Below are 12,515 nucleotides of genomic sequence, written 5' to 3'. Positions count from 1 at the left end.
CAGAAAACATAGGCAGAACACTCTATGACATAAGCACAGCAAGATCCTTTTTGACCCACGTCCTAGAGAAATGGAAACAAAAACAAACATAAACAAATGGGACCTAATGAAACTTAAAATCTCTTGCACAGCAAAGGAAACCACACACATGGTGAAAAGATAACCCTCAGAATGGGAGAAAATATTTGCAAATGAAGTAACTGACAAAGGATTAATATCTGAAATTTACAAGCAGCTCAATAACATAAAACAGCCCAATCCAAAAATGGGCAGATGATCTAAACAGACATTTCTCCAAAGAAGATATACAGATTGCCTACAAGCACATGAAAGAATGCTCAACGTCACTAATCATTAGAGAAATGCAAATCAAAACTACAATGAGGTATCCCCTCACACCAGTCAGAATGGCCATCATCAAAAAATCTACAAACAACAAATGCTGGAGAGCGTGTGGAGTAAAGGGAACCCTCTTGCACTGTTGGTCGGAATGTAAATTGATACAACCACTATGAAGAACAGCATGGAGGTTCCTTAAAAAATTAAAAATAGAATTACCATATGACCCAGCAATCCCACTACTGGGCACATACCCTGAGAAAACCATAATCCAAAGAGAGTCATGTACCACAATGTTCATTGCAGCTCTAGTTACAATAGCCAGGACATGGAAGCAACCTAAGTGTCCATTGACAGATGAATGGATAAAGAAGATGTGGCACATATAGACAACGGAATATTACTCAGCCATAGAAAGAAACAAAGTTGATTTATTTTTGGTGAGGTGGATGGCCCTAGAGTCTGTTATACAGAGTGAAGTAAGTCAGAAAGAGAAAAACGAATACCATATGCTAACACATATATATGGAATCTAAAAAAAAAAAAAAAAGTTTCTGAAGAATCTAGGGGCCGGACAGGAATAAAGACGCAGATGTATGGGCTTCCCTGGTGGCGCAGTGGTTGAGAGTCCACCTGCCAACGCAGGGGACACGGGTTCGTGCCCCGGTCTGGGAAGATCCCACATGCCGCAGAGTGGCTGGGCCCGTGAGCCATGGCCACTGAGCCTGTGCATCCGGAACGTGTGCTCCGCAATGGGAGAGGCCACAGCAGTGAGAGGCCCGCGTACCGCAAAAAAAAAAAAAAAAAAAAAAAAAGACGCAGACATAGAGAATGGACTTTAGGATATGGGGAGGGGGAAGGGTAAGCTGGGACAAAGTGAGAGAATGGCATGGACTTATATATACTACCAAATGTAAAATAGTTAGTGGGAAGCAGCCACATAGCACAGGGAGTTCAGCTCCGTGCTTTGTGACCACCTAGGGGGGTGGGATAGGGAGGGTGGGAGGGAGACCCAAGAGCGAGGAGATATGCAGATATATGTATATGTATAGCTGATTCATTTTATTATAAAGCAGAAACTAATACACCATTGTAAAGCAATTATACTCCAATAAAGATGTTAAAAAAAAGGAAAATATAAAATCACCCCAAATTCCATCTTTTGATGAATCTCATTCTAGAAATGTCTTTCTCTATCTCAATATATAAATAAATTTAATGAGATAGAGAATATTTTCATAGAAATTACATGTGAAGTATGTTACTTTTAATGAAGCAAAAATTTGACTCAATGAATTAATGTAAGATTTCACACCTAGGAGAAATCTGTAATGTTAATAAGGAGTAAAGGATCACTTTTTAATTTTTAGAGGCTGAGTCAATTCTTCAAGTGTATATACCAAATTTAGAGAAATACGTAGTGCTTTTCTGCTTCCCTCTGTTTTCCGTCACCTGCCAATTTTTGTTAGTTACATTATTATTTATATATTTTCAAAGTTTATAAAACTCTTATTCTGTTTTACAACCATCATTTCCAGAGATGTTTGGTATTAATTCTATTTTTAAATGGATTTAGTGTCCTCAGCCAGTCCTTGTATGATAGGTTTTCCATTTCAGATTTTATTTTGTTTTGCTTCATCACTTAGTTGAATGGAGTTATTTATCAAATTTGCTTTTTTTCTTTTTCCTTCAAAAATGGCCCATAATTGCTGTATTCCCTGAGTTTCCGCATGCCTGAAACTCTCATTCTGCATTGTTTTGTCCTGTTTTACTGAAGGACAATTTGGTTATGTGCAAAATCTTGGCTCAGATTTTTATTTTCCCTCAGCACTTTGTAGCTATTGCACCATTATATTCTGGCATTTAATGTTGCTGTGGAAAAAGTCTAAGGCCAGACTAAATTTTTATTTTTCCTCAATTGATGCCTTGTTTTTTTGTGCCCTATTACCTGAAGAATACTTTCTTTGTATTTGAAGTTCAATAATTTAATCATGTATCATTGCCAACTGTTCTATACTCATTTACTTTCTGAAATATTCCCTATCGTATTTCAAATTTTACCTTTATTTCTTCTAATTATATTCCACTGTTCTGTTTTTGGGTTTCTACTTCAAGGAGAAACATTATGTTAGGTCAATACTGTCTGATATCGCAAATTATCACCTTCATTTTTGTTGCTTTGCTCTCATTTTCAGTATGATTTTATCAAACCTTTCTTAATGTTCATAATTTCATTTTAAGCTACCCCTTTGTTGTTTCTTGATGTTTCTAAATTATTCATTGGCTCTATAGTGGATTGTATTTTTTTTTACTTTATGTTCCTCTGTAATAACCATTTTTACAATATTTTAATATTATCCCAACTTTGAGTTTTGTTTTTAGTGATACATAATGTTTACTAAGTTTTCAAGAGTTGGGGAATATATTTTCTTTCCAGGGCTATATTCCAATCGAAGGAACGTGTTACTTTTTTAAATTAGGTATCTATTTTTTCTTGTAATATGTGTGCAGACTTGTCATGACCTTTTCTTTCTTTTCTTTTTTTTAACTCTTCCCGGTTGTTCTTTTAAAAAATTTAATATGTAATTTTATAAATGTCTGGACAGACATACATAAATAAATTTGATTACATGGCACAATTATAAATGCAGATTTTGGAATACTGAAATTGATCAACATGGATTGAGAATGAGCCCATAATGTAGCACAACAGATCTATCTATCTATCTATCTATCTATCTATCTATCTATCTATCTATCTATCTACCTATCTATCTATCTATCTTTCTTCCTTCTGTAGGTAGCTCCAGGAAGGATCTAACTTTTTTTTAATTAATTTTTTTTAACCTTTTGACACCCTTCACCCATTTCTCCCACCTTACACCCCAGTCTCTGGCAACCACCGCTATGATCTATGAGCTTGGGTTTTTTTGTTTAGTTGGTTGGTTAGGTTTATTTTTAGATTCCATATATAAGATAAATCATATGGTATTTGTCTTTCTCCGTCTGACTTATTTCACTTAACCACTTAGCATAATGCCTTTCAGGTCCATCTATGTTGTCACAAATGACAAGATTTAATTCTTTTTCATGGCTGAATCATATTCTAACATATATATTATACACACACACACATTCATTTATGCACACTTAGGTTGTTTCTATATTTTAGTTATTGTAAATAATGTTGTAATGAACATGAGACTGCTTATAACTTTTTGAATGTTTTTGTTTTCTTTGAATAAGTGCCCAGAAATGGAATAGGTGGATCATACAGTAGTTGTATTTTTAATTTTTTTTGGAACCTCTATACTGTTTTCCATAGTGTTGGCACCAATTTACACTTCCACCAATAGTGCACGAAGATTCCCTTTTCTCCACATCCTTGTCAACACTTGTTATTTCTTATCTTTTTGACAACAGCCATCCTAACAGGTGTGAGGTGATATCTCATTGCAGTTTTTATTTGCATTTCCCTGTTCATTAATGGTGTTGAGCTCTTTTATGTTCCTGCTGGCCGTATTTATGTTTTCCTTAGAAAAATGTCTATTCAGATCTTCTGCCCATTTTTTAAATTGGTGTGTTTGTTTTTTTGATACGGAGTTGCATGAGTTATTTGTTTACTTGGGGTATTAATCCCTTATCTGATATATCATTTGCAAAGCTCTTCCATTCAGTAGGTTACCTTTTTATTTTGCTGATAGTTTACTCTGTTGTGTAGAAGCTTTTTAGTTTGATGTAGTCCCAATCATTTATTTTTGTTTTCGTTGCTTTTACTTTTGGTGTTGGTTTCAAAAAATCATTGCCAAGACCTATGTCAAGGGGCTTATTACCACCTATATTTTCTTCTAGGAATTTTATGGTTTCAGGTCTTAGTTTCAAGTCTTTAATTCATTTTGAGTTAATTTTTGCATAAGTGCCCAGTTTCATCCTTTTACATGTGACTGTCTAGATTTCCCAACATCATTTATTGAAGAGATTGTCTTTTCCCCATTGTATATTCTTGGCTCTTTTGTCCTAAATTAATTGACCATATATGTGACGGTTTATTTCTGGGCTCTCTATTTTGTTCTGTTGATCTATGTGTTGGTTTTTATGCCAATACCATACCGTTGTAATTACTATAGTTTTGTAATAGAGTTTGAAATCAGGGAACATGATTTCTCCAGGTTTGTTCTTCTTTCTCAAGATCTCTTTGTCTGTTAGGGGTCTTTTCTGGTTCCATATAAACTTTAGGATTGTTTGTTCTGCTTCTGTGAAAAATTCCATTAAAATGTTGACAGGGAATACATTAAACTTGTATATTGGTTTGGACAGTATGAACATTTTAACAATATTAATTCTTCCAACCCATGAGTATGTATTTGTATTTCAGTACACAGGTCTTTTACCTTCTTGGTTAAATTTATTCCTAGGTATTTTATTCTTTTTGATGGGATTGTTTTCTGATAGTTTGTCTTTCTGGTAGTTCATTAGTTCTGTATAGAAATGCAAAAGATCTTTGTATATTGATTTTTTATCCTGCAACATTGCTGAATTTGTTTATAAAGTCTAACAGTTTTTTGATCATGTCTTTATGGTTTCCTATATATAATATCATCATGTCATTTGCAAATAATGATGGTTTTACTTCTTCCTTTCCAATCTGAATGCATTTTATTCCTTTCTTGACTAATTATTGTGGCTAGGACTTCCAATACTATGTAAAATAACCGTGGCAAGGCTGGGCATCCTTATTTTCTTCCTGATATAGAAGAAAAGTTTTCAGCTTTTCACCACTGAGTATGATGTTAGCTGTGGGTCTGTCATGTATAGCCTTATTATGTTGAGGTATGTTCACTCTATACCTGCTTTGTTGACAGTTTTAATTATAAATCAATGTTGAATTTTGTCAAAAGCTTGTTCTCTATCTACTCAGATGACCATATGCTTTTTATCCTTTGTTTTGTTAATGTCATGTATCACACTGACTGATTTGCAGATGTTGAACCAGCCTTGTATCCCTGGAATAAATCCCACTTGATTGTGGTGTATGATTCTTTTAATGTATTATTGAATTTTGTTTGCTAATATTTTGTTGAAGATTTTTGAATCTATGTTCATCAGGAATATTAGCCTGTAATTTTATTTTCTTGTGGCATCCTTGTCTGGTTTTGGTACCAGAGTATCAGAGTAATACCATGCCCTTTTATTTACTCTTAATAATGCTTAATGTTTGTAATTCTGTTTATATTTTCTCATTGCATAGGGTAAGTTAAATTTCCTTTATTTGCTTTTCTAGTATGATCTAGGGTGTTCATTTATTTTTCTTTATGCTGTGGCTTGAGGACTTGAGACTTTTGTTTTATCTATCTTTCATCTCTGTGGCCTAAAGATAAATTGAAAGGTCAGAGAGGAGAACTGTTCTCCTGACACCAAATGTAGTCTTTGTTGGAGTAGCTATGTTTGATCCTCTCTTCTGAGAAAGCATCCTTTTTTCCTAGTGATGTTTGGGCAGTCTGATTTCATGTAGGAAAGTCTCATGAATTCAGATGGTTCCTCCATTTCAGTAAAATCCTGAATCCTAACTTTCTATTAGGAAAAATCAGTCCCTGCAACTGGCATCCTTCATTCCACCTATCTCCCCCCAGCAGAGCTTTCAGTCTTACTTCTCACTCCACATACCATCTCCTGCTAGCAAAAAAAGAGGAAAGATATATAAAATACCTCCTTCCACTTCTGTCCAAATCAGGGTGTGTGAGAGGCTTCTCGGAATTTATATTCACCCATAAATAATACTTCTGAGGTAGGCTGAGGATAAAGCCACACTATGACAAAATTTTCTGCCTCTTTCCTTGATTGTTCCTTCTTGACTTTGTCATCATGAGACTATACCACTTTCTTTGTTTGGTTGCTTTTGGTGAATGGTGTATTTGTCTATTTGAGTAGACTTTTACTTTGTCATTGTTACAAAGATACCTCTACTTTTTTGTCTCTTTGTCTTTTATGAGCCTATCTAACACTAGCTATTGATACGTTCTGTTTATAAGCAGTGTGAGAGAGAAGAGAAAATGAAAACATAGGCATGACTAAGACCTGCTCCTAAGCACACGCCTCTCCCAATTCAAGGTAAAAAAATAGCTCAGATGGTAAGACGTAAAGAAAAAATGAAGAGGAGGGAAAATTTGGGGTAAATACACTGGAATTTTCTGTATTGTTTTAATTATAAGGAATTGCTGACCTACTTATTAGAATTAAGAATGATTTGGGACTTCCTTGAGGGTCCAGTGGTTAAGATTCTGCAGTTCCACTGCAGGGGGCACGGATTCAATCCCTGGTCGGGAAACTAAGATCCTGCATGCTGCGTGTGGCACAACCAAGAAAAAAGATTTGTTATCAAGAACAGAGGATACAAGAATAAGAACCAAAGGATTATATGTCGTAGGATGAATGGTTGGGGTATAAAAACAAAATTTATGTGAAAGTCTTAATTTTGTATTCTTTTAAAGGGGACTGACATGTCATAAAGACTCAAGACCTCACTAAAATAGGTAGATAGAATTTAAGAGAAAATATTGCCATATGAAAATATGTAGCCAATTTATTAGATGGACTGAACTTTGAGTGTATAAACAGAACATATCTTTATTTCTCTTACATTGTATTCAAATATATTCAAATATGCTTTGATAGAGATGTTCCATGCCCTTAGCATATGACACAGATTTATAGGCACTTTAATAAAAGGAAAGTTAAATTTTGATATTCAAAACTCTATTTCAATATTAAAAGTTTCCGACCTATTTAAATCAAAACTTCAATTGCACATCCAGTTCAAAGATTCTCTTCTCCCCTTAGCGTAGCCTTGACACATTGCTTGGGGATCTTTCAGTGGAGAAGATGAATGTGTTCTCTTTTTGCACTCTTTCTCCACCTTCTTTTTTATTCTCCTGACTCTTCTAGGACTTGGTCAGGGGAAGGAGGAATTGTGACTATTGCTTAGGGCCTTACCATGGCAGTCCACTCCACATTCCTTACTGCTAAGATCCTCTAAATCCTGTAACCACTTTTTTAAGCATACTCTCATGAAGATTATCTAACATATTTTTCTTATCTGAAATCTTCTTTTTCAAAGGGATCTCACACGTCTTTTCCATGCCAGACATAGGGAGTGTAGGCTGCTGCTATTGTTTTCTCTTCTGTGGGCCTTGCTACCATAAGCTGTCCCAGTTGGCTCCCTATCTTCTAAAGTTTTAGATAGAAATAGGCACCAGTCTCTCTGTTTACACACCTTTAACTCCTTGTGACACATTTCATGTACTCCCCAAAACTCTTCTGGTGTGTTCCTCTTGATTATATGTGGACAATTACAGCTTGTAAACCATAGATCTGGGGAGTACAATGGCCCTCCTTCTTTCAAATACTCCTGATTCATCAACTTGTCTTGGAAAGGGAAAAAGGCACACCTCCTTACAAGGAAGAACAAATGTCATTGCACTCTCCATTATATTGACTTTATTAAGGACTCACCCACTAATAACCTTTCATCTTCCGGAAGGGTTAGTTCCAAAATTTAGTGAGTCTTAAAAAGATATATTCAGCAGCCCCCTTTAAAGTGGGGAGAATTTATATTTACCACAGAGTTTTGGTAAATAAATCATCAATGTTTTTGACTTTAAAATTCTGTACTTCAACAATAACAAGTGCATGTATAACTCATTTTACTATGCTCTATTGTGCTTCTCAAATATTGCATTTTTTATAAATTGAAGGCTTGTGGCAACTGTGTTGTCAGATGATGGTTAGCATTGTTAGCAATAAAGTATTTTTAATTAAGATATGTATATCGTTTTTCAGACATAATATTATTGCACACTTAATACAATATAGCATAAACATAACTTTTATATACACTGGGAAACCAACCAATTTGTGTGACTTGCTTTTTTTGCAATGTTCACTTTGTTGTGGTGGTCTGGAGCAGAACCTGCAGTATCTATGATGTAGGCCTGCACAGTCACCCCTAAATCAAGGAGGGGGTTGATTCCAGGACCCCTCCCATGAATACCAAAAATTCTCAATGCTCAAGTCTCTTATATAAAATGGTGTAGTTCAGTGGGCTCTCTATATCTGCAGGCCCTCCAATCTGTAGTTGGTTGAATCTGCAGCGGCAAAACTTGCAGATACAGAGGGCTGACTTTAAAGTCATATTCAACATCTTCTAATACTTTATCTCTCATGGCACTTTCACAAAATTAAGAAATAACTTGTCCAGGTTTTTTTTTTTTTTTAATTACTAAAAAGTTTCCAAATAAGGAATGAAAAACATATGCCCTAATGTTGCTGAACAATTTTAACTTAAGTTTTAATTTTTAATATTTTTTAAAGAAATTAAAAAAACATTTCCTCAATCAATCTGCATAAAAGTCCTTTTGAGGTAGTCAAAATAAATGTTATTTTTACCTTTTAAAGGTGATGGTGCAGTAACTCGACATTATGTAACTTGCTCAAGAGTTGCAGAGCTAGTAAGTGTTATGATCATGAATTTGTACTTCAGTCTTCCAATATTTTTCATTTCCTTTTAACAATCTTTCTCAATATATAGAGAATGTTATTATTGATTTTAGTTTTTGAACATAACATGACATGTTTTACGATTACATAATTAATATGCTGTTCTACTTCAAGAGTTAAGCCTATACTTCTGTCCCTTAGGGCTCAGTTTCTTTCTGCAAGAGAAGGTAGGCAGTAGCCAAGGTAATTAAAATGATTTAAAGCACCAAAAAATAGTTTACGCTTGTAGGAGAATCATAGGTTTTTCTAATGAGATGATTGTTTCACCAGGAGAGAAGTATGACATGGATCAAAGCCTCCAGTAGGTAAATGTTTATTAGAAAATATGAACAGATACCAAAATAATTTTACCACTATTTATATCTACTTAAGCACTATTGAGCTGTTCCTTAAACATGTGAGAGAACTCATACATCTGCCAAGTTTTGTTGTTGATAGTACTGATAGTAAACTTCCATTCCTTTTCCTTATATTTTCATGTGGAAGGACATCATTTAGTATACTATCCTGGGCTTCCTTTCCCTGGGAGAAGGAATGACTTATTTGATTGGTGACTTAGCAAAAGGACATGGGCATGTTTAGATGAGCTTTTGCTTTTTCCCTCTTTAGGGACACAGACATTTGAGTGTTTTGCCATGAGGCAAGGTCTCTGTCTTTACAATTGGTGGGAATCATAAAGGGAGCTGTAGATTTGAGATAAATTCTATTAACTTGAGTATTAGGTTTTTCTCCATTGGTCTACAAACCTTGAAAAATAAGCATAAGTGGAATTTGTGATGCACAAATCTCACTTAAAGTTTAAGGCATTTGTTGTATCCAAGTATAATTATTTTTACCTTGACAGTTTGCTGCACCTTGTCGAGCAACTTAAAGCTTGAGGTGACATGATATTTTCTCTCTCTTGTTCCTCTGTAGCTCATGGCAGCTTTGTCCATTGGGGAGTGTCTATATATTATATATATATATATGATATATGAAATATATCTCATATATATATGTATATACACACACACATACATATATATATATTATATATATATATATATATATATAATATATATATATATATGTATATATATGTAAGCCTTAGCCAAACACTGGACAAAGTCTGAGCACATAGGTAGATGGCAGGGGGCATGTGACTCACCGCCGGGTGAGCTTCACAATCACAACAGTCATCGGGTACAAGATACAACAGTGTATCCTTGAGCTACACAGGTGCAGAATGGCCTGGAATTACAGGTAAGACTGACACTCACTAAGACATTATGGGTAGAATTTTTTCCCTTTTCTTCAGCTGAGTCTGTAAGCAGCTAATTTAAATGGAATATCAGTAAAATACTGACATGTGCCTGGTTGCCTGGGATGTTCCCTGTTTATGCTGCTGGCCTCCTGTTCCATACTATTAAACATATATTTGCTGGATGGTAAATTAGGCAGTCTCTCTACCTGGTGAACTCGAATGTGTAAGCTTTAAATTATTAATAAGAAGTGTAGGTAGGCAGTTATCAGTAGGCTCGCCCCAACTGTACTCCTTTTGATGTAATTGCAGTTGTATTTAGAACTCAGATAAGGAACTATACAAGGAGAGGGTAATCACTTGGATTCATGTGGCTAATCCACAGGATCTTGCAATTTTCACATACACAAAAATAGAGATGATAGTAAAAATAAACTATCTGGGACTCAGTTTCCACAATTCTTGTTTCATCTGTCCCACTCCACCAACACCACCTTTTTCTCTTTTCTGGAGTATTTATTATAAAATCAACTCCTAGGCATCCAATCATGTTAACTGTAAATGTATTAGTAAGTATATAGCACATAAGGATTTTTAAAATTTAACAAAAATACTATAAACACAACCAGTATTAATTAATCATTAATCACAATTATGTATTTTAATAAATAAATTGCTAATTATTATTTAATTACACTATTATTAAGTATTAATAAAATTTTTCTGGTAACATCAAATATACAGTCTAGATCCAACTTAGCTCGATTTTCTTTAACAAAAGTCTGTATAGGTTTGTTTTAGTAAGGGTACAACAAAGGTATTACATTGAATTCAGCTGATATTCTCTGAGATTTCTTCTCACATAGAGTGTTTCTCTCTCCCCATATTTTGCTCTATTTGTGTTCTGCATATGTCATCCCTCTGATATAATTTTCCACATTCTATAAAATGTGCTATTATCTAACATGGTTCTATTTCTCCTGAATATCTCATAAAATTTGGAGAGGTAAATCTAGACACAGGTTTAGGTTCAGGTACAAAACCTTTTAATAAATATATATGGTTCTGAGTATTTTCTACTGTATACTCTTCGTGAAGTATAGATTTAACCATTTGTTCAAGTGCTGTCAGCCTGAAATTCATTCATTTTAAAGTTCCGATCATCCTGAACTTAATGCATTAGCAAACATTGATCATGACTGCCTTGATCCACTATATTTCATTTGAGTTGTTTAATTCATTCCCGTGGAATTTATTAGCTCTGATTCTTATGTAAAGGAGAGTTTTCTCTCACAAGCTCTTTGATTAGTCTAAAAAGTAGTCCTTAAAAGAAAGGCCAGACAAATGCTTGCTTCTTTCCTTATATTTACCTTAAGTGAGACCATGGGTAGCCTGCTTTACACTGGTTAAAAAGAAAGAGGAAGGCTACTTTGAGTGTGGGATTATTCAACTCAGCAGTGAGGGTAATGAGGAATTTAGGATGAACGTTTTTGGCTAACTCAGAATTCACTGATCTTGTATCATTCACTTTAGGAAAATTCACAGCACAAAATTTATAGTTATATAAGAAAAAAAATGCTTCAGAAAAGAAATAAAAGAACAAGGAACAACTGTAGTCAAATCCAATGAACAAAACTAGTTGTAAATACAATTAAGAAGGAAAAGCATAAGAAACAGATTGGCATGTTAAATACTCATCAGAATTTGCTGAAGGTAATCAGACAGCCCCAAAAAAATATGGAAGAGAAGGACTATTTTTCTTTGAACTACACATTTTTCCTAGAAAGGAGCCATGGCAAGAGCCATGGTAGCCCATGGTTGAAAATGTCACAAGAGATTGCAAAAACTGAGTCCCTAAACAGAACCACACTCAATGCAGCACTAGGCAGCAAAGAACTCAGAATTCAAAGCATCAAAGCAAAAGCAAAATTAGAATTTTGAATATTCAAGAAAGGTTTCTAAAATAAGAGCCTGTGATGGGGTTTTCCGCAATTGAAAATATAAAATTTATAAAAAGGCACATACATAATACATGCATACACAGACACACACACACACACACACAGCCTCAAATATCACTGAGAAAAGAGAAAGTGATCCATAGTGTCAAAATTGTCATGTGGATGGGCTGTTTCTCCAGGTTGATAACATGATAACTGGGTCTCCACTGGTACCCTTACTCTTTTCACTTGCTGGTTAGGAGAAAGCCAGAAGAAGCAAGAAGCATGGTTTCAGGGTAAACATGGTAGGAATCCAAGGCAGTGACAGCTAGAGCTGTCAGTCAACCATGCTTCTAACAAGAGCAGATTTGAGTAGTGGCTTTCCATGGACTCCAAAAAATGGAAGCTTAGACTATTTATTTTTAATCTTCCCTGCTTTTCAA

Source organism: Tursiops truncatus, chromosome 14, assembly GCF_011762595.2.
Source record: "Tursiops truncatus isolate mTurTru1 chromosome 14, mTurTru1.mat.Y, whole genome shotgun sequence".
In the NCBI taxonomy this organism is placed as follows: Eukaryota; Metazoa; Chordata; class Mammalia; order Artiodactyla; family Delphinidae; genus Tursiops; species Tursiops truncatus.
This window is presented reverse-complemented; position numbering follows the sequence as displayed.